The sequence below is a fragment of the Uranotaenia lowii genome, chromosome 3 (assembly GCF_029784155.1).
Source record: "Uranotaenia lowii strain MFRU-FL chromosome 3, ASM2978415v1, whole genome shotgun sequence".
NCBI classification, from domain to species: domain Eukaryota; kingdom Metazoa; phylum Arthropoda; class Insecta; order Diptera; family Culicidae; genus Uranotaenia; species Uranotaenia lowii.
In genome coordinates, this window is record NC_073693.1 from 96704646 (window position 1) to 96729547 (window position 24902).

The 24902-nt window shown below is 30.6% G+C and overlaps 1 protein-coding gene across 1 annotated transcript in view; it reads right to left on the bottom strand.

Moving 5' to 3' along the window:
* The window catches only part of LOC129757613 (sodium channel protein 60E-like), a 909603-nt gene that overhangs the window by 505976 nt on the left and 378725 nt on the right, over positions 1 to 24902 (bottom strand). The gene's annotated exons all lie outside the window — the stretch shown is intronic.

Genomic DNA, 24902 nt, shown 5'->3' on the forward strand with positions numbered 1-24902 from the left:
TATGAGATATGAGATATGAGATATGAGATATGAGATATGAGATATGAGATATGAGATATGAGATATGAGATATGAGATATGAGATATGAGATATGAGATATGAGATATGAGATATGAGATATGAGACATGAGACATGAGATATGAGATATGAGATATGAGATATGAGATATGAGATATGAGATATGAGATATGAGATATGAGATGTGAGATATGAGATATGAGGTATGAGATATGAGATATGAGATATAAGATATGAGATATGAGATATGAGATATGAGATATGAGATATGAGATATGAGATATGAGATATGAGATATGAGATATGAGATATGAGATATGAGATATGAGATATGAGATATGAGATATGAGATATGAGATATGAGATATGAGATATGAGAGATGAGATATGAGAGATGAGATATGAGATATGAGATATGAGATATGAGATATGAGATATGAGATATGAGATATGAGATATGAGATATGAGATATGAGATATGAGATATGAGATATGAGATATGAGATATGAGTTATGAGATATGAGATATGAGATATGAGAGATGAGATATCGGATTTGAGAAATGAGATATGAGATATGAGATATGAGATATTTTTTCAGGCAAAGCTGAATGTGATTAGCTGAAATTCAGCTTCCAAACGAGGATCAAAGCGATTCAACTTGACGAAGCAGAATAATTGCGTCGACAGGAACACAGTCTTGTTCAGGTTGGTTGCAATTACACCGCCTAATGGCGCTACATTGTATGCTCACTGCTGTAGCAAATCTTGAACAAGTCGTCCTTCAGAAGAATTTTCGTTTGCACTTCAGATGGAACGTGGAATTACAATTAGTGTGCCAACACACAAATGAGTGAACGAACGAACAAACTAACGAACAATTCCCTCTTCTGAAGGGATTCATTGTCATCACCAAGGTGCAGGTTTTGTTCCATCTTTTGGGTCCTGTCTGAGTCGTCCTTACCTGGAGAAGGAAAACTTTCGTCCCATTATTCTAGCCATCATTGGACCGACCAAAAACTTAGCTCTTGGCCACGTTTCCACTTTTGGGCAGCTACAAAATGCATTGGGTGCGATTCTGAGACAAGTTTATATCAAATAAAATTAATTTTTGAGTTGTTTAAAAATCAATCTTCGTCCAAAGGATGCCCATTTTTATTTTAAATTTATTTTGAAAAATAATTTAAAGGAGGCTTTACCCTACTTGGATTCCAGTTTTTCAATGATAGTTTCTAGCTCTCTGTATGGATCTGTGTGTTGTGCTACCGTGACTCTTTTTTCCAGGTTCATTTGGACTTCCCAGAAAAAAAACTCCCCCTAAACCGAAGGATATAACTAATGGTTTACTCAAACTTTCCCATTGCCGTCCATGATAGGTGTGGATCCGGGTGTTGTTACGAATCATGCAAACTAGTCTATGTAGCAGTATGTAGCGTGTAGTTGCGGTGCAACATGTGCATATTTAAAGTAGATTTCCATGCTTTCATTTTTGGAAAGATAGGAAGAAGATGTTGCTTTTCTGTGACGTTCGTTAAGCTTCTTTGCATATTTCTACGTTGAAAACGCAGAAAATGCACTAAATTTATAAAAATGCATATTTTTTTTTTATTTTAGCTTCACACAAGGTGTTAAACCTTGATGAAAAATGTGTTGAAAAGTGATTTTGAACTACCATTTACTCACAGAAACTCTGAATTGCAATATTAAAAATTTTTTCGGCGTTCTACATGTGAATTTTGCACCGTCCGACTTTTGCGATTGTGTGCTTTAAACATTTTCTGAAATTTATTTCACCTCAAAAGGATCTAACTAAATGAATTTGTCTAATTAAACAAATCAAACAATCGTATAGATCAAATCGGAGCCACCTCTCATCAACTCAATAAAACCCGCCATGATAAATGGCTGCAAATCTTTAACTGTTACACACCAATAAGCACCCGGCTCTTGACTCGTCGAGACGCCCAGGCGAGACGTCTTCAACACGAGATCTGGCAAGTGGCTCAAGGCGAACGTCGACGTCGTCGTCGTCCTTCTTCGTCTTCGTTTGGTCCAGAGAAGCTTCATTAATTTTGTTTGTGGTGAGTGAGAAACATGGAAATGGGACAAGATGCTTATTCGTTTGCCAAAATTTCTCATGTCCTCATCTCTTGCTTGTGAGAAAACGATGCTTGTTTTGGTCCAAATTTGCCCCCCTTAGAAAACAGCTTGTATGCGATAAAGTCCAACAACGCCTCGGTGCAATAACTTTAACCGAAATAAACAACCCGAGAACGACTGGGGGGCTTCCTTGGTGGGTGGATGACACGGTTTTGTGATGTTTATGAGAACACGACTGGTTGCGCAGAATTATTTGTTTTTGACTATTGCTAGAGCAGCAGCAAATTGTGCCAGTTGTAAGCTAAGATTGATTGCCTCTTTCGGGAGAAATGTTGTGGTAAATTATCAATCCATTTCTGCATCACATAATCATCGGTAACTAGTTTCTTGGTCAATGCCAAATATGATGTCGAAGAAATGTGGGAACATTCGAAAAAGCTGAAAACTATATTTGGACGCCTTAAAATAAAAACAGTGGTCTGCAGTGCCCTCAATGTATAGCATAATTGGTAAAATACATTGTGATTATGCTTAGACAAGTGTGGCTCCAGAGACATACAAGGGTTTGAAAAAAAATCATCCATTTAATAAAAAATAAAAAAGTAAAAAAAAATGATCAAACTTTTCTTTAAAAATGATAGTTATCTAGGATAATAATTAAAAAGTCGATTTTCATTAAATCATTAAAATTTCTCTGGAGCCACCATTTAAGATTAAATCTAATGGAAAACTGAATAAAACTTTCAAATGAAAACAGTGGAAAAAACATTTCGGTTTTGCTGCAGTAGACCGTGGTCTAGAAGAACACGTTCAAGTCAGAGTTGATGAGATCAAATCTCTGTAACGGCGTATATAAAGCTTAGTTCATTTAGAAAAGGGACACTTTCTTTGCTGATAGCTATTTACTAGTTATCGAACATTCCAAATTTTAAAGCATTTTTTGCCGTTGAAAAGACTTATTCAATTTATTTTTTCAAATTTCAAAATTAACCCGTTTTGAGATATTTACGATGCAAGAGAAAAGAAAAAAAACATATTTGGCACAGTTTCTATCAAACTCTATCTTAATCAAATCGACAGCTGTCAATACTTATTCAAAAAAAATCTGTGCGAGAGTGGTGAGAAAGTATGTAAACGCTATCTAATTTGACATTATGAATAGAATTCTTAAGATATATGTTTAAAAATCAGAACACTCAATTTGAATATTGACTTCATGATTTATGTCTATTGAAAATGAAGGTTTACAGTCATCAAATTTAAAATAAAAGTTCTAGATACGACAATTTTTGAATTATACTTTAATTGTGATTTAAATAAGGATTGGTCGATCTTTCCTAGATCGATCTCTTCAACTGAGGTTTTCGATCTTTTGGATCGATTTTCAGCATAGAAAAATCGATAAGATTGGTATATTTTTGATATTTTGGATTGGATTTTGGGTTCTTTTCTTTCTGAGCGGAGATTTTTAGATCCAATTTTGATTACCAATTTAATGTGAAACAGTGCCATCTATTTATTAACTTGACTAAGCTTGCCAGAATTTTCTGGATATTTTATACCACTAAATTTGGAAATAGTCCTGCTTAGTGCGGTTGCGCGGATTTCTTTGAAAATATTGCGGTTTTAATCCGAATTTATTCCTCATTTGCGAAACCAAACAAAAAACTCAAATTTAGCTTTTCCAATATTTTATTTTTGCGCCCAAAAAACGAAACATTGTGCCTTAAGTTCGAATCTCAATCTGCTGATGTGTTTCGATAAAGAAAAAGTTTCAAATTCTTTTTTTTTTTTTTTTTTTTTTGAATAATATCTGAAATTAACAAAAATTTCCCTGGATTTGAAGTAACAAAAATTGAATTTATATGCTTGGATATTGCCAGGTTTTAGATAAAATACCCTGGTTCGGATTCGCGTGGGTAAAATTCTGACAACCTTAATCAATTCAAGTTTTATTGGCTTTTGTGGAGTTTTTGTATGCAGATCTCGATACATACTGAGTACCTAAATTGAAACAATAATAAAAGGCGTTACCTCGTTAAAAATGAAACTTTCAGAGATCGATTCTTCAGCTTCAATTTTAAGTTGGATCGATCCTACGACTGAATTTATTCAATCGATCTTAGAGATCGATAATTTCTGAAGATCAAACAATCTTAATTTTAATATATCTTTTAAAATCTGGCATTTTTTATAATTTTAACCCTTTTGTTTTGTCAACTACTGATTTTTTTTTAAATTTATACCGTTTGTTTTTATGTCAAACTTTTTATACTAAATTTTTTCACGATTTTCACAAAGACAAGCAGATCTATTTTAGATTATTTTCAATTCATCGATATAAAAAAGGATGGCTTGAAAACAATTAACTTGAATTTAAAACTTAGGTTTATTGTTTCTATGCTCATGATGCAACTCTTAACATTTTGAACAATTTTTCTTACTTGTGAGTTCCAAACCTAATTATGAGATAAGAATTGGTAGGAATTTGTAACTAGGAGCTACAAATTTGTAGGGGTAGTAATGTGTAATTAAGAGCTTTACCTTTCATCGATTAATCAACGTGACATCTGTGTTATGAATTAATTTTTAATTTCCATAAATTGTATTTGAGAAATTCAAAGTTTAGAATATCTCATCAAAATACGTGTAAAAAACGATTTACTTGAAGGATGATTACATGTTGGTTCATTTTTTTAATTCGTTTTTTTAACAGTTTCAACCGTAGCTTAAAACGAGCCAAACTCTTAATTTTTAATTTTCATTTATTATTTAAAACTATAAGGTACAATTAAAGAAGAGAACAGAAATAGAGAAATTTATACACGGAGATTAATTTTAAATGAAAAATCGAGTTGTTTCTTGAACATTGGTTGTAATTTTGGGTTTTTCAGATCTGAAGATGTTTTCTTTATTTTTTTTCATTTCTCATTTGGTGAATCTTGAACAATTTGAAGATATTAAAAAGTAGGAATGTATTTTTGGTCTTCATTAAATTTTTCAAATTCTTTAAATTTAAATCTTAGGAACGTCTTTCAGCTTTAAGTTATGAGTAATCTTTTGAATTTTAAAAAAAGGTTTGTCAAGCGTTTATATATAAAAATAAAAGATTTAGATTAAATCTGAAAACCTATTGAATGAATTTAATTAAATATGTATATGGATTTTCTAGGCTTGACACGCCATGTTACCGAAACTAGTAATTGTACGGAATATATACATAACACGTAGTTAGATAATCGTACACAAAAAAATGAGATTAAGTTGAATATATTCTGCAAAAGTGAAATGAGAGTGAAAGCTTATTTATGAATTGTAATAATTAGTTTTATGCGTCTTACGCTCACAATTATTCAGAAAAGTATTTTTTATAGCAGAATATCTCTCTCTAGAGCCACTATTTCAATTGTGAGTTTTGCAAATAGTCTACATTATTCAGTTTCTTCCTAAAAAGTTCATTCGTGAATAAATTTGAAATTTTACTTCGACTCAAATAAGCCATTTCGTATATTGTCTTAAAGCGAGCGAATAAAGGAATGTGAGCAATAAGGGGCCCAACGAGCTGAGAAATAGTTGAAATTCACAAAAATTATCTGTTTTCAGCTTCTGGTACTTAGGCCGGTTTCCGTCTTCCAGTTAAAATTTAATTTCCTTATTTAACGTTTGTCATAGTATTAGAAAACCTTTATGACCCAAGGCTTTTTTTTTTGAATACTGAAGTTCAAATTTTATATCGTTCAACAGAAATCTTACATAAATAATGGTTGATAATGAATAATAAAAATGCTTATAATCTTGATTTTTCGCTTACTGCGAATGTGCTGCTCTCAGAAGGATAACTCAAATGTTATAAATTTCAAAATAAAACTCATCTCCACAAAATTGAATTCTTCACGTTTGTTAACTGAAATATATAAACTTTTCAAATTTGTTTCAGCGAGTTATGAGATAAAAAATGCCGAATTTCGTTGTTTCTCGTCTAAGATATATTTGCGGTCCCAAATGTGTTAAGACATACCAACTAAAAATTTTGCTCTCACAATGACCCAAAAATCTCATTCTATATTCTGCCAGGATCGATTCAAAATGACACCAAGTGTATATGGATTTTCTATGTTTTACACGCCATATTACCGAAACTAGTAATCATACAGAATCTAACACAAAGATTGAGATCAAGTTAAATTCATTCACCAAAAATTTTCCCTGGTGACATGATTTAGTTTAAAATTTAGTATTTTGCTGTAGAAATCGTGGATATAAAACTTTTTTGATTGATTTAAAAAACATTTCATAAGAAATATGAAAATGAGACCAAAAGCTAATTTACAATTGGGTAATATTAAATTTTATGCGTCTTATGCTTACAATTTGTCAGAAAAGTATTTTTTACACCAAAATATCTCTCTCTTTGAAGCCACTTTTTCAAATGTGAATATTGCATATAGTCTTCATTTTTCATTTTCTGCTTCAGAAATTCATTGGTTAGTGCATTTTAAATTTTACCTCGACTCAAATCGATCATTCTATATATTGTCTTAAAAAGATCGAAAAATGGAAAGTGAGCAGTGAGAAGCACGGCAAGCTGGGAAAAAGTTTTACGATTTACGAAATTATTCTGTTTTCAGCTTCTGACACTTGAGCCGTTTTCGGTCTCCCAGTTAAAATTCAATAACCTCATTTAACTTTTGCCATAGTTTTAGAAAAACCTTTAAGTCCTCAGGGTTTTTTCTGTGGTAAAAAAAAACTGAAGTTATTTTTTTATTCTATTCAACAAAAATGTGTAAATCTTGCCTATACAATGGTTGACAACGAATAACTATTGAAACATACCAGGCAAAGTAAGGATTAGAAAAATCGGTTACCAACTGAAAACTTTGTTCTCATAATAGTTATTATTGTTTCATTGAAGACATTTTACCATTTTTTAAGGCTTTCGTGTTTTTGTTTTCATAATGATTCAAAAATCTTATTCAAGAATCCAGATTCTGCCGGAAATGATTCAAATTGAACCTTTCAGTAATTCCTACAGAAAACAAATTCAAATTAAAAAAAAAATATCAGAAGATTTTTAAATCAATACTCAGAGAGAATTTCATAATTAAAATACAAAAATGATTCTAAAATAAATCTAAGTACCGAAAAACAATTAAGATCCCTTTAAATATAAACTTGATTTTATCCACCTGAACAAAAGGCTTGATTATTATATTCTGAAATCGAATGATGATTTTTATAACAAAAACTTACCCTTTTCGTTTGATTTGAATCGAAAAAGGTACCGTAAAAAGTTATCGTAAGCTAAGATGAAATCCTAAGTAGATGTAGCAATTATCTATACTTCTAGATGAGTATTAGCATATATTTCAGTTCAAAGTCAAGTTTGAGGTTGTTAGATCATAATCGAATCAATAAACTCAACCAGTGAATAATGTTCAAAATTAAAACTTATAATGAGAGTCAGGCTCATGCGAAGGACCCGTCCAGGAGGGGGGGGGTTCGGGTTTTGAAATTCAAATTTAGCTAGAAATAATTTTTAAAAAATACCAAAAATGCATTAAAAATGAGAAAATAGATTTCTTGAACCTTTTTCTTACTCCTGGCCATCACACAAACTCAAAACACAAAATAAATCATAATCAAAGTTTCAAATCAATGCTTCTTCCGGTAAGCCATTAATAAATCACTCAAAATTATTATTCTTACTCTGACCTAAGAATTTGCTTGAATTTAAAGCAGTCTTGTTTACAAGCTTTAATCAATATTTCCGAAACACCAGCAAACGAATGCAATTTAAAATTTCGAATAAAACCAGAATGAGTGAAATAAAAAAAATCATAAAATATACCACCAGGTTTTAAAAAAATCCGATTCTATATTAGATCAGACCAGAAATTAACCATAGTTAAAAATAAAACAGAACACAGAATTAAAGAGCTTATTTTGACTAATTTTGGAGTGCCGATTTTTTTATAAGCTTTTGTTCTCGAATTTTCTTTTGAATATAGGTAAAATTCTTTAAATAAATTTGTTCACTTTTTTGGTTGAACTGGCCCATTAGAAATATTATGGAAACATGATTTTTTGACTCAATGATAAACTTTCCCTGATACCGCGAGTAATTATGATTTCTGTGAAAAAAATTATTGAAGTTTTCTTTTTGTAAATGTTTCCCAAATCTGCGAAAAGCGGGAGTTTTGACAAAAATTTAAAGAAGCATTAAACTTAATTGAATCTTGGATATTTCTTAAAACTAAGTCAACTTGTGTCGCAGTCTTCAAAAAAGTTGTGAAATGAGGATTTAAGTTTTCATACAAGTTCATTAGTTTACCAGATCTATTTTACTAAAAACTATTAATTTTTTAAAGTTCTAATCATCTTAATTTACATTTTTTTTTCTACATTTACAAATTAAGGGTTGATTCAAAAATTTAGCTGAAATAGCTTGAAATTGAAAAAATATTTAATCATAATTAGAAATGTGAACTCTCGATTATAAACTTCCATTTTGAACTTAACAGATTTTTTTTTCAAAACACATAATTGATAATTAAATTAAATGTATAAAATAAGAAAAAAAAATTAAATAAAATTATCAAAATTTTAACCTTTGAACATTTTTTCGCAGTCACTTTAAATATTAGTTCTCGGGCAGGACAAAAGCTGGAAACGATGTTTTACTTATTAAAAATTTAGATTACTAAAGAAGATAATATTTTCAGAACACATAAATAAAGAATTGAAAAACAAATGTACACACTTATCAAAATTTTTACAAAAAATCAACAAGTTGACTTGAAGATTCGATTAATTTAATAAAAAATCAAAACAAAATACTAGAATAAAAAAGAGAAATTTTTAAACATTTTTATCACTAAAAATGTTGAACCATTTATTGAATTTTATTCATAACTCAAGGGAACAGCATTTTCGTGCTTATTTTTTAATGATTTTTAATGAATGATTTAATGGTAGATTTTGGTGTAATGAACTCATATCTTTCGTCAGATTTTATCTATCAAATCCAGTTTTGTTGACATGGAGTTAATGAGTTTAATAATGAATCAGTTTTGAAAAAAAACTTCATTAAATTTAGAAATAATTTTTTGATGATTAAATTCTCTAGTATTTCAAAATTTGGAAATATATTATTACAAGTACTCCTGAACTTATTGCAGAAATAAAAAAAAAGGTTTAATTTCATATAACAAATTTGTTAAATTCTACAAAACGATATGATTTTTGCATCAAAATTATCTTAAATTCAATTTGTTCTAAATTTATAAACATTCTCTAAATATTCATATGAAACAAAATGAGGAAATCAAACAAAAAGAAAACTTCTATCACTTTTGTATTTGTAAACAACTTGCGGTCTTGGAAGTAGTTGATAATAAAGTTAAATACTTTTTTTTTTAAATCTGTTGTAATGTTTGAAAATTTTGTCAAAAAGTCAGAAATTTCTAAAATGATTTCAACTTATTTTTTTAAGTTATTTAAAAAACAAAAGCTGAAGTAAAAAATTATTGCATATTTGGATTCAGGGCATCCAGAGTTATCAAAAGAAGCTCTTAAATTATTTGTTCCTCAGAAAAATGTGGCTTTGTGGAATTTTTCAAAGCCCTTTGGAATGTGAATTTGAGAATTTGTACTACTAACTTGTTGTTAAATAAATCTTAATTAAAACCCATTCTTAAGACGAGGTAGTGTTTCTGTGTGTCAAGATTTGAGTTTCGAGACAGAACATTTATTAACTTATAAATCGAAATTTAAAATTAAAAATTAGTTACGCCAAAAGTAATAACGGATTAAATTCCGCCGGAGGCCAGCCGATATTCTGACACGTTTGTAAACACTTATTTTGTACTACGGTAAATTCATTACTTTATGCGTAAACTGTACTTGGATAAAATCTCCATGAGAGGAGGGGGGGTGGAGGTAAACCCGTTAAACCTCCCCGTTTGCACGGCCTTGATGAGAGTAAATTACTAGATTTAAAATTTGATATGGGTGATTTTAAAAAAAAGTTTACTCACAGCGTTTTCTCTACTATTGAGGTTTTTGCTATACTTATGTTGAAAATCAGTTGTCTTTAGAAAATGTGATTAAACCTCATTATTGTGCATACGAAAAGTCAAATTTAAGATTTTTTCCTATTTTAAAAAAATATAAAGAGCTTTCCAAATTAGAGCTAAAACCAAGGTTTCTGAAAACATTCTTTGTTTTTGGCAAATAAAAATTCTGTAATTTTGCGGTTTTGAGTAAAAGACTGTGCCAAGATAATGTGATGTTTTTATACAATTGTCTTCACCTAAAAAAAAAAACGTCAAATGTGATATTTTCTTACTATAAGTATAATAGATGTCTTTTCCTTTTCGAAATCGATAAACAATGTTAACTTGGCAACATTTTCATGATTTTGAGTCAGAAATCCATTGTACAAAGGATATAAAAATTAATTTGTTTGAAAAAGTGTACAAAAATCTAATAATCTGTGAATTCTGCGAAAAATTTTACAGAATGTTTCTATGTTCTGTGACGAAAATATGCACAAAACTTTATGTAATTATACATAATTCTGTGATTTCAGAAGTCTTGGTCAAAATGTGCTGTTCAGTAAAAAAAGATTCATATTTTTATGTTTTACTTTTGGAACGATTTTTTCGAAAGAAATATTATCCATCTGCGTTTCATTCTGAACAGTGATGGTGAATTTTGAAAATAATGATTATGTATGCGAAAAGGTTTATTCTATTATTTTTTGTCCGAAAAGATATGGTATTTTAATATTTTCTCTTTTATTTTCTTCAGTTTTTCTTTTAGTTAGAAGAAAATTGAAATAAGACGAGGTCTTCGAAATTAATATTTTTCCATTTGCAAAAAAAGCATAAATTTTTTTCGACTGATTCAACCCAACATTCACTGATTCAAACAGCAATTTACAATCTTTTAAAATGTCATCTTACTTAAAAAAATATTGATCACAAATTATTCTACAAGATTTTAAATCCGGGCATTGAATTTTATTTTATGACTTTTGGAAATATAAAAAAAATCATCGATGCGTAATGACTTCTAAACTTTATGCCTTTTTATATTTGTGTCCAAATTGTGGCTCTTGAGAATCCTTTTTTTCAATCAGCATTACCAATATGAAAAGGAAAAGACAACTATTTAAAGTTTGTTCAAAATAGTTTAGATGGTTTCTTCTTTCGAACGAGGCGCTTAGAATAAGATAGATGTAAGTTTCCAATTGATAGTTTCGCGGAAACGCGCTTCAAAGTTTTAAAAGTGATCGAGCATTTTTAATTCAATCGAAAAAGTATTATCAAAAATTTTAGAATAGTCTGAGTTTTGTACAAGATGTAGATTAAGGAATGAAGAATCCATTGGTATATTTAACTCAAACATGCATTATTCTAGCACTTACATCCCACTTTCATCTCATCCCAAAAATATCTCTGGAGCCACCTTTTTTCAAATACATTTATTTTCATTTGCATAAGGCTTTACATTCGATTTGAGAATAGTTGTGTTAACATGTGTGAAAGAAAATAAAATTCAAAATTAAATTCCAATCAGTTTGACTAAAATTCATCATTTTTACTTTTCTTGAAAACAACCAAAATCGAAACCTAGAAAACAAACCTGTGACTTTATAGTAACATCTTACAGCAGAATCAAGATTCAAACAATCGGTTATCAACTTAAATATGAGACCATACTTTGTTCTCGGAACGAGCCAAAAATCTCACCCCTTTTTCCGGAGAAAATGCATTCTTGTGTCTTGTGTGTCATTAATGTTTCCGCTTTTTCACATATGAGACGAAGCATCCGGGAAAAACCACCATATGCATGAATACAAACTGGTGCTTCTATTTGTGAATCTGCAGAAGATGCAACTGCACCCACAATTGCCCCAATTTTATGCATGACCGAGGTGCTGCTGGCTGGTATTTATGGCGTTAATAATGCACGATTTCCGGGAACTGTTTCCGCGATGCCATTTTTGGTTGGCCCCGCTCTCTATTATGTCTGGATTTTATGGAGAAAGTTCAATCTTTTGGAGAGTCTTGGAGACTATCATTCTACGATGTGGGTGATCCAGGGGACTTTTAGGAGAATCATTTGCTTGAACATTAAATATTAGAGAATGACACTTGGATATAAATTGTAACAATTATCAATTTAACGATCAAATGAAGATTAAATTTCCTAAAAATAAAATCTGTTGAACTATCAATCTTCATTACATTTGAAAAACTTTCACTGCCAAGATTCAAGTGAATATCACCTTTTGCTTTTAGCTATAAAAAATCTTTTTTCCTTTCCAGTGTCTGTTATAAAAGAATCCAAAAAGCGTCTGAATTTGATGACGGGGTCCCATTAATTTGTCGCGGTGGTTTTGACAGATGCCTCAAACATGTCTACGCGCGCTCCGGCACCATTCAGGTCCAAAAAGAGGAAAGGTAAAAGTATAATCCTCATTTAAGATAAGCTTCCCCCGGGTGTGCTTTCCACCAGTCGACTCGCCAAACCAACACCAAAATGTCCACTCTCCGGGATATTTTTCATAATTATCCAGAGCTCCATGCAATTCATGTCACGGGTTTGCCATTATAGCGTCGTCGTCGTCGGCATCGTTCGTTCCATAATTTGCCACCCTCATTAGAGAACGCTCCCTCTAGTTAGTTTGTTGTGGAAAGGACGACGAAGTGAAAAAAAGAGGGGTCCTCAGTTAGGACCAACGCAACAACGATGAAAAAATGACTAAGCATAAAAGTGACAAAACGCAAGAGCTGGCTCACTGTTTGTGTTCGTGTCCTGAAAATATGGACACAGTTTAATTCACTATCATTGTACCAAGTAAAGCATGGAAAACATTTAAAAAGGTACCTACTATGAAAAATTTTTCCAAAAAAAACCATAGTCAGCAGAGAAATGGGGTCATTGAAATTTGTAATCTCATAAGAGACGCCGCAATGTGTGGAATTAGACTTTGTTTTTCTTCGTTCGAGCACAAATTTTTCGGCATCACATGTAGATCTATCCTTTTTTGTTAATGACATCGACGGATGACACGAACCAGTCCAGCTTTGTTTGGTTTTCATCCTATTAATTGTGTCCGTGGGACACCTATCCAATTTATTGTTTAAAAACAGTTCTGCAAAAAGTGCGATAAACTAATAAAACATTTACCGAGTGCAATTGATTAATTTTTTTTTTCAAAATGACCAATTTCGAACTGGTTTTCATTCATTAAATTCCATTCAGTTTTTAAAATTAAAAAAGATTATAAAATTACAACATACACGAAGTTTTTGCAAAATGCATCTTATTCATATCACTTCAATACCTTCTATAGCAAACTTCTTTTACGATTTTCATTTCGAAAAATTGCACTTGCCCAAATGTTATTTTTTACGGTCACCACAGTTTTAAAAATTTTGTGGAGCGTAAGTTATATAGTTAATCAAGATCGTAAGTAAATTTCATGAAAAAAAATCAAGTTTGGAGTTGGAAGTGAGTGAGTTGCATCACGTGGTTTTATTTCTCAATCTGTGAATTGAGGGGAGCTGTTAATACTCACGGTTTCGGCGGATCCACATTGCTGCTGATTGCAGCAGAACCAAAACATTGTTTGTTTTGGTTCCTCTTGCTATTTCCAATTCGCAATCTAGAACAAGAGATTGATGATTGCTGATGACAGGTGATGATGGTAAACACGGTACAAATGTTTACATCATCACACGTTTAGGCAAGAATATTCAAGTAGCGTTTGTGGTAACACAACAGTGTTGCCAGATATTCTGGGTAGGAATACCAAAGTATTCATTGAGAAATGAGTACTTTCCCGGTTAGGGATTATAAGAAGTGGAAAGTGACAATTAGCTATCGCTTATTATGTAGTTGTATTCTAATGAATAAAGATAACTCTATTCCATCACTGAAACCTGCGTTTTCAACATTTTTTTAACCCTACTTTTTTATTATTTCTAAGTACGATTTTGATGCAACCCAGCTTAAAACTCTGTATATCGTGTTTATCATAATTTTCGGGAAAATAACAAGCATTTCCCTGCCTGGAGAAGCACAAAAATATCATGCATAAATGGTGTACTATCCAAGGTTGCCGAAATCACAGAAAAATCTGAATTATCACAGAATTTTGAGCGAAATTTTGTCACAAAATCTGTGTCACAGATCACAGAATTTTTAAAATTTTCAACGAATTCAAGGATTTTCCAAATTATCGACAGATTTTCAATATTAAACATTTCTATGTCACTATCGGTTTTTTTATTTCTGACTCTAATTCATGAAAATATTGAAACAAGGTAATGTAAATCGATTTTTTTTCTATTCAAACTGTAAGCAGTTTCCAATTTGTTGATGTTTTACATGATTTCCCAATGCACTTCATAAACAAGCGTCACAGAAAACCGTCGCAGAATTTTAGGTTCAAAGCACAGAATTCGATTTCTGTCAAAAAAAAAAGGAATTTCATTTGAAAACCTTGGTACAGTCCTCACATTCCGCTGAGTCAGTTAGCAAAAATAAAAAAAGTATGCATTTTAGTATTACAAAATGCGATTCGAAAGTATGGAGAGAAAAGCAGCTTGGTGGACAAGAAAAAAGTTTTTATAAAAATTTTGAACTTTTCCTTTTCGGAACCTTAAATTTTAAAAATTTCAACTCCATGGGAATCTTCATTAAACGAAAGAGCTTATTTGAATTGCTGTTATGCTAAGAAATATAAGTTGCAGTCTGATTCCACATTAAACAATTACTGAATGTTGAACATTGAAACCCATTTGTGTTTCACTGAAAGATTCACAGAAGACAAGTTTTATGATTACAAACCAGTTTAGTTGTACGAAAAACGTTTAGGAAATGAGGACAAAAGATTTTCTAAAATTTGACTTAATGAATTAATTTCACTTCTTTTTTGGTTACAAATATTTGTCGATTTGTTTTTGTTTTTCTAAACTATGCCGTAAGCTGGAGTTTATTTATCTTCTTTTCTTCCTTGCGTAGGATCCTATTTTTCTAAAATAAAATCTAGAGTTGTGCTTAGATTTAACCAAACTTTTTCGCGTCCAAACGATTTCTGTGGAGCTTCTTTTTGAGCTAATTGAATCAATAAATTAATAAAAGGATCAGAATTGCCGATTTTTATAATTCATGCTTATTATATTTTTTGTAGTTTAAAATATGTTCAAAACCGAACGAAAACCATGAAGTCAAATCATAACTAAGTAAAAATATTTATTTTATTTTTTTCAACATGTAGTATAAGGTAATTAAATTCCTTTTAAATTCACTACACTTAGTATTTCAAAGGTAAATAACAAGATGTTTCTTACACTATAATTCTCTAATGTTCTTTTTTTTTTTAATAAACTTACTGATCCCCCCCGTTGAAAAAGTTATGACACTCTCGTCTGAATGAATTTAAAGTATTACTGGTTTGAATGCTGTTTGGAAGAGAATTCCAAACAGCAATGCCCCTGACAATGATAGTTTTGCTGTAACTGTCAGTGTGATGCCGTGGTGTAGTAAAATTTAAAAAACGATTGCTTCTTACGGGAATGAGTTTATGGAACAAATATGAAGGACACATCAATTTAATAATCTTGTAAAAAAAGATGCTAACTCTCAACTTGTAAAAATTGTTAAAAGATGTGCCCAAAATATGCATTTGATGGTGACTAACTCCATGGTAGCGTGATAGATTGTATGTGAATCGAATGCAGCTATGTAATGCTATTTTTAGCTTTTTCATAAGATTAGAAGGAGCACCGATCAGAAACTCAGCTCCAAATACATAATGCGGAACAATCAGTGCTTTAACTAACATTAACTTGGTATTAACGGGCAAAAAATATGAGGTTAGTCTCAGCATGCGCAACGTAGCATATATTTTGGAGCACTGAGCGTTGACAAATGATGTCCATTGGAGATTATTTTGGATTATAACACCTAGATTTGTAGCTTTTTCAACGTAAGTAATAGTATCGTATCCTATTTTAAGAGGTGACAAATTAGAGGTATTGTAAGATGAAGGAAAGAACATAGCATGAGTTTTATCGCTGTTTATTGGTAGTAGATTTTTTTGAGACCATCTATGTATGTTAACAAGATCAGAGTTTATAGCCTCACTAATGTTATCTGCATTTGATCTAGCTACCGAAAAATATACTTGAACGTCGTCAGCAAACATATGGATTTGGCAACTTCTACAAACCGTTGGCAAGTCATTTATAAACATTGAGAAGAGTATTGGTCCTAGTATGGATCCTTGAGGGACCCCTGAAATTACAGGCATAAGTCGCGATGGAAAACTACCACAGTTAACAAATTGTGTTCGATTTTTCAAGTATGATTCTAACAATAAAACAGAATTTCGAGAAAACATGAATTGATCCGATAGCTTTGTGAGAAGTTTAACATATGAAACGCGGTCGAATGCCTTTGAGAAATCAATCATGAGTAGTACAGCCAAATGTTTCTTATCAACGGCAGAGTGTATATCGTCAAGTACTTTAGTTAGTGCGGTAGTAGTGTTGTGCTTAGATCTAAAACCGGATTGAAATTCGTTAAGTAGGTTATTGGAGCTTAAAAAGTTTTGAATTTGACATTTCAATATGCGTTCAAAAACTTTAGAAAATGCACACAAGATACTTATCGGTCGAAGGTTGGTCAAGTCGTTATTATTTGATTTTTTCTTAATAGGTATAATTTTGGAGACCTTCCATGCTCGTGGAAATTTACAGCTTTTAATAATGGAATTAAAAAGTTTACATAGTGGATTTAAAAGCGATGGTAGCAGAATTCTTATAAATTTGAGAGGAATTCCATCTGAGCCTACAGCATTTGATTTGATAGATAGAATTGCTTTTGAAATATCATTAATATCAATAGAAGTAAACTGAAAACCATTTCTGTTTTCTGGTAAGACAGGGAGATGTGAATTGTCATTAGTAAAATTTGAAACAAAATATTCATTGATCTCATCATTGGAATAGTTAAAAGTATCACTTTTACTAGCTTTACTATTCTGGATTTGTTTCAATCGATTCCAAAGCTCTTGATTTGAATTGGTACTTCGAAGACGGTTTGAAACGTAGTCGATCTTAGCACGTTTAATTAAATTAGTGACTTGGTTTCGCAGTCGCTTGTAAATTACAAAATCGTTAGGCATTTTGGTTCTAACCCAGTTACGATAGGCAACATCCCGATTAATCATAGCTCGTTGTATATCTTGGCGAAACCATGGGTTTTTTCTTGGTGAAGATTTTTTCAGCGGAACAAATCTTTGGAAAAGATGTAATATGCGTTCATTGATTATAGCAAGAATTATGTCAGGATCATCGATTCTTTCGCAAAAACTCCAATCAAATGAATCAAAGGTTGTAAGTAGATGGTTAACATTAATTTTAGAGTAATCTCTATAGAAAGTAACGTTGTTATTTCTGCTTCGACAAATATTGAGGGATCCAAAAATGATATCATGTTTTGAATAGCCTGGAGCGGACACTTGGTCATTGTTTAAGATGAAATTTTTGTCATTCGTGATCATGAGATCAATCAAAGAACACCCGCTTGAATGAAAGTGAGTGGGGTTGACATTTACGCAAAAAAGCCCTAAGCTATCTAACGCGTCATTGAATTTTCGAGTTTGTTCACAACGATTAAGCAAATTAATGTTAAAATCCCCAAGAAGGACGATACTATCGTGCATGAAAGACACGTCTGTAAAGAGTTCGTTTATTTTATCTGTGCAATCATTTCTGGGAGGGTTGTAGAAAACGGCTAAAAGAAATGGTTTATGATCTTTGAGTGTAACTTCTACGCATAAGTATTCAGTTTTATCATCAGATTCGAGGGAAGTTCTTGAAAAAGCAAGACTAGTGCATTTAAGATCGTTCTTGTAGTAAATGCAAATCCCTCCCCCTCGGGAGTAGGATCTATCATTACGTAGGAGTTGGTAGCCATCAAAAGCAATTGTTTTATCAGATATTGAATCACTTAACCACGTTTCCGTCAAACAGATTATATCGATCTTGCTGTTCAATATTTCCAAACCTTGATTCCAGATTGAGAACAAATATTCAATTTAAAAAAAATCAGAAATAGAATTTTTATTTCACTAACACAACTCAGATTTAGGATTCATCATAAGCCATCATTGCAAAATTAGTTTTGAAACTTGAAAATGAATTATACAGTGAAGGAAACAAGAAAAGTTTCACTATGTGCTTTGCTTGTTTAAATATGAATGATCGAAAATCACCAAAAATTCTTTTTTCTTCTAAAATTTGTTTTAAATTGTTCAACGGATAAATCAAGCATAAGTTTACTTTTTTCGGATGAAGCCATTTGTTTTGAAGAGCAAAAATATGAAAAAAAGTGTGAAATGAGAAAAGTAGGTACCGTAATCCGGGGTAATATTGATCTCTTTTTTTCAATATGTTTCGATTATTTTTTTTCTGTAATGGGGAATGTGGCATGTTTCATATTTTTAAAACCAGTACTGAACTCCTATAAACGTAAAACATGGTTGCAGAAATTTATTAGACCACTTTAAATTTGATTTAAAAATTGATTACGTCTTTGTTTTGAATTTGATGCTTTTGGTTTACATTGATCAGTCTCTATTTTGAAGGTTTTGATGAGTTTTCTCGATCATAAAGGGTACAAAACACCTTCATCATATTTACAAATGCTAGTTTATCCATTTTATCTTGCTTTTCAACGGTTTTTTTTTTTAAACATTTATAATTGAAAAAAGTACTATTATGTTGCATACACTTAGGGGCAAAAATTGAAACAATTGCAAAATAGTTTAAGCTAAAAAAAATACAAATGAAATTTTACCTTAACACATTTCCCTAGGCCCTCCCACTATTTCCATTTTCATTTTTCTTCAATATCAACGAATTGAAAGGTTTTTTTTCCATTTTTCTAATACGGGCTTACTCTTGGAAAATGTTTTTATTTTTTAAATATCAAAAAATCATCACTAAAAGCTTTATAAATAAACATACAAAAAGAAAGAAAAGTTCTTTCACATTCAACAACCCGTTTGCTTCTAAATGCTTTTTGGTTTCATCAGGAGAGCTGTTTGTTTGCAAGCCTTAGAAGAAGTAGATATTTTAAGATTTTGAAATTACATTTCTACTAACAGAAAAAAAAAATTCAAATACAAACGGAATTTTGTCTATTTGATACCCAATTCATAGGCTTTCAAACGTAGAAAACCGTTTTCAAAAATTCAAACTATAGAACTATAACAAACTATATCGATGATAATGTGCAAAAATTTATTGTTGGTCAAAGATACCCCGGTGATCAAAGTTACAATACTTAATCAAACTGCTTAATCTTCATCAACATGGCGTGAAATGATCAAACAAACGTTTTGGGTTAATTTTGAATGAGAAGAAACAGGTTGGGATTCAAACGCTTTGATTTTTTTTTCAGTAATCCACATTTTAAGCCGTAGATGGCAGCACTATCTTGCAATTATAACCAAATTAAATCTCGGTATTGAATTTCGAGTTTATTAAGGCTCATTTTCATCATTCCGTGGTAGTTTTCTTCTATCCTTTTGCTGTTTCAGAGGTTCAATGCCTTAGAAAAAAAAAATTTTATTCTGTAATTTTCAATAAATTTAAAGCTTTTCCCAAAGAGCGTTATTTATTTTTAGATATTAAAATTCTTTAATTTATTTAAAAACTTTGTTAAAGACTACCAGACGTTTAGTTTTCAAAATCGTCTAAAATTTATTTTTGCTTAATTTTCATCAGTTTTTTAATTTTTGCACCTACAAATGTGAACTTCGTAGCTTTGTTAATCAGAATTTGATCTTTTATTTCTTTATTATTTTAATTATTTCTCAGAAATTGTTTTAAAAATTCAAGGAATAAAAAACCATTTATTGCTTTATTCATACATTCTTTGTTGCAAATTTGTTACTATTTGAAACGAAGGGTTAAAATTTCATGTAATTGGTTTCTAATTTATATGTCAAGTTTAAAAGAGAGCTCGAAATTCTAAAACATATCAAGAAAAGTAGAGTTCCAAAAGCTCTGGAGTTCAGAATAATGTTTATTTATTTTATTTCAATTTTTTTTTTAGATTTTAAAGTTGAAATCTTTGATCACGTTTCACAATGATAAATTAATTTCAGAATTGATTAAAACAGTATTTTGAATAGTGAATTCTGGATAAATATAGCAAAAAAACATAGTGTTGAAATCAGATTTAAATTCATGGTCAGAATTATCAAAAACTTATCTCAATTTTTGTTTTTCGAACGTATATTTGCAAAATGTAAAATCATTAAAATTTAGTTGTGTTAAGCTGAATTTAAAAAGGTCGAATTAAAAATGATAATTCAAAGTTAAATTCTTCTATTTAACAACAAAAGCATTATTTACATTATAAATAAGATATTTATAGCGAAAAACCCTAATGAGCTTATAAGTCAGCTTTATACCGAATATTATTATAGAAACATTTCCTCACAATGAAAATTAGATATTCGCAGGTTAAAGTTGTATCAATCTCAAAATAAATGTGTATAGAGAATAGGATCAAAAAAGTATTGTTTTCTTCTGTTATTTTAAAATTTGCGAAACACCATTGATTTAGCTCAATGAGATCAAATTAAAGGTTGCGTATTCACTCAGCTCCTCTCATGATTTCCAAAAGAACGTTTTCACTAGATATTAAAGTACTTTTTACTAGTGGATTTTGGAAGGTTTGTAAAATCAGCTCGAAAATTATATGATTGCAAACCTAATGAAAGTTTGATTACGAACGCTTTCCGATTGATTCAGATAAACCACACCCACAAATAAGATTTTACTCCAATAATAAACTTCCTTGGAAGGGGAATTATCAGCATGATAATGTATGCCGGACCGGCACTTTTAATCTCTGGCATTGTCCTTCCAGTGCAACCGTATTACATTTGTTTTTATAATTATTTAAAAAACTTCTCCTCCTTTCCAGTGGGAAGAAAGAAAAGGATGAATTAGGCTGTCATACATTTTTGTCATATCTAGAGAACTCATAAGGCAAATGCAATCAAATTTGCTTACATTCGAGGCCCCACCCATCTCACAATTGGGAAGTTCTATAAAAATACTTGTTGTGTAGCTCAAGAACTAATCTCACAAGTTTTGTTGTATAGCTAAAAAATCAATCAAGAAAGTAAATGCAAATTTGCCATGGGAGTGTTTTGGGATGGGAGAAATACTTTTTTGTCTGTTCTCAAGATCCCTTTTTTCTTCCAGGTGAATGAAGGGATGAATGATCCCATAGATGTTAAAATCCCAATTATCAAAATAATAAAAAAAAATCCATGAAACGGACAGGAAGGGGAAAAGGAACCGTATTTTACGAGAGGGTATATATGCATACGAAAAATATTTTTTAGTGATCTCACCTTTTTTCCTGTAAGGAGGCTTGATGAACGTTTTGGACATGTCTTTAAAAACTTTAAACAGTGATTAAAAAAACTAGATCTGTTTAGTAAATAAAAAAACATCATTTCATAAAATTAAAAATATATATTTTGGTATAACATTTTCAAGCGCGTATCGGAGCACTCATTTTAAAGAGGTTCTGCATCTGATGATGTTAAAATTTTATTTGGAATGATATTAAAATAAATCCAAATTACTTTTTTTCTCAAATTTCTTTAATTTTTGGAAGATGTAGCACAGAACAAACCGGCGAGCTAGTTATACATAAAAATAATTTGAATTATTTTTATAACTTTCTTTTTTTCTGCAGTAGGAAAAAAAAAATCAGAAAATGACTAATCTGAAATAAATCATCGATATTCTAAACTTTTTTGATGTTTTTGTCAATTTATGTCCATTGCTGGGCCGTAGGCCGAAACACCTCAGGGGGAGGGGAGTTCTGCATTCTGATTTTTTTTCGATAATATTTTTTCTCGAACATTGCATGAATAAAAAAAACTTTCAACAAAATATTATATGTGCTTTAGATTATCCAGTCCAGGTTTTATCACATAAGTCAATTTTCGTATTGAATCTTAACATTTTTAAATGCGTCTTTAAAATGGTAAGTTAATTCAATAAGTTACAAAATACAGAAATAACATTCATCGATGTTGAAAATCTCTGAATTTGCTAAGAATCAAGTAGATTTACCTTTTTTTTTAAATCAGCAGAGAAAAAGATTTTTAATGACTCCTTCAATAATAAAAAAAAACTCAATACATTCTCAAATCAAATAAACTAGGCCTGCAAAGAACCATAGATGAAAATTAATCAACTTTTTAAATTGAATGTAAAACATCTAAAATTTGAAACATTCTAAAAATCAAGATTTTAGTTTGAAGTTTTACTTTCTTAAAAACAGATTTTTTTATCATACTTATCAATACACTGAGAAAATATTAAATTACCTGCAGTTTTTTACGTAAAAACCACATGTTTCTTTATCAGCATACAATTATCATTTCTATCAATACCATAATTTAAATCCAGTGAATATTTTTATATTATTAAATATCATGAATTTCCATATACGAAACATATCATCATAAAATCATAATTTTAATTATGAATCAACATGTGAAATCTGTTTCAGAGTCCTCAATCTTTGATCAATAATTTAAATTTTTGAGTTTCGGGTTGCAATCTGAATTCATTATTTCTATTTTATTCATCATCGTCATTTATTCAGTCTGTAAAGCCAAAATCGGCTAAGACTGTGTATGTCTTTTTAATCGAACTTGTAAATCTGAATTTAAATATGAGTTTCGAATGATGGATCTGGTTCCAAGTTTTCAGTTCTGGATTGTCGTTTTGAAGTTTTGCTATTTTTCATTTCTCCATATGAATAAAGTTCAAGAACTTAGAATCTGAATATAAAACAAAATCTCAGGATGGTTTATAATTTTCTTTTATCGCTTTCGGAAAATTATCATTTAGCTAAATTTAGAAAATGCCTCTATGCATTTCGAAATTTATGGAACCAATTTCGTATGAAATACAAAACCAATTTTAAACCAGGATTTCAAAACAGTTTTCAATCGTTGACTACTAATGATGATTCAAATAGAAAATCAGTTATTCTCAAAAAGATACAGAATCCAAAATTAAAAAAAAAAACATTTTGGTTTTGATAATATGGTATCCGAATTTCCGGAATGAGTTTAATCTATTTAAAAATATATTATTCAGAATTGAATTTCAATCAACAAGTCAGAAAATTTGAATATACAGTAGGATAAGCATTCCAGAATCTTCGATTTAATCAGGGCTTGCCCGGATATTCAGTAAAAAAAATTGATTGAAGTCCATCCCGGTCCAGCTTGGATATTCGGTTTTTGTGCAAAACTGCCCGGATATTGCCTGGATGTTTTCACATTATTTGCAAAATAAGGCAATAAATTCTAGTTTAGTAATGATAAGTTTTGATTTTTGGGGCCAAAAGCAGTTTTTTAAGAGTTATTTTTAACAAAATAAACATGAAGTTTTGAAGTGAATTTTCTTTACCTTTTTTGACATTCTATTGAATAATGCTTGGATTTTTTCGATTTGTTCCAGGATTTTGAATTTGAGTGATTGAACTCAATTGCCGGTTTTGGCAAGTTTTTTTTCAAAAAAAAAACACGTGCAAGAAAAATTATGAAATGCTTACTAGAAGGCAGCAATAAAGACTTTTTTGACACATATGATAAATGTTTTTTTGATGCCTTTTGGGTCACCAGGCATCAGTGTAAAGTTTGAGATGATTTGTTCGATTCCTGAGTTTTCACTAAGCGATTTAATTTTGAACGGAAAAGAAAGAAGAAATTTTTGCACATTGAATCATCCATAAAATTGAAATAATTAAGTTTGAAATTGAGTTGGTATTTGACTTTCAGTATTGACTATTCTTAAGCTTTGTTTTTCGGCTAACATGACAAGCAGCTAAGTATTTCTTGAAAAAAGTTATAACCATTTGAAATTAATCAATATTAATCCACAGAAAAGTCTTTGAAAATTGCAGACTTTGTTTGCTAGAGCTATTAATAACTTCATGAAATGTTTTGCAAATGTTATATAAATCAATAAATTCGCATGGCTATGCAAGCAGTTTTTTTTTAATTTTTTATTTTTATCCTACGGTTACAAAGCTTTCAAATACACATTCAAAAACGTTAAAATTATAAAACAAAATTGAAAAAATATTGTATTATATCGAATATATGTTCTGGGTTACAAGTGAGGTTTGTGCTTTGTTCACGTGAATTGTACTACAAGAATCAAGATTTTTTTTTAGTTCAAAGTCATATGTTTTGGAACTTTTAGTACATCTCTGACGATTTTTGAATGAAAATTTGTTGTTTTCCCATCCAAATTTCCACACAAAATTAAAACTCGTTTCGCTAATTCGGAACAGGATAAATCGCTTCCAAAACTTTATTGCTATTTCTGGCAGCAAAAACAAACAGAAATTTTTTTATAGGAAGTGTAAAACGGAGAATTTTGAAATTACCATACAAAGCTTGAAGCAGTCTAATGACATAATTCTTAACCTGGAAATAGTGTTTGAGGTTTCAGGCTTCAGTTTTGAGTCAAGTTTGTTACCCCGATAAACCTTACTCAATCATCAAAATATGATTCATTATGTGTTTTCAAGTTCATAGTCTGAAGATTGCGTTTGGTTATTGTTTATTTTCTGGTTATTTCAGCCACTTACTGAGCTACCTTATAATATATTGGTTTTGACCAAACTCATATTCATATTT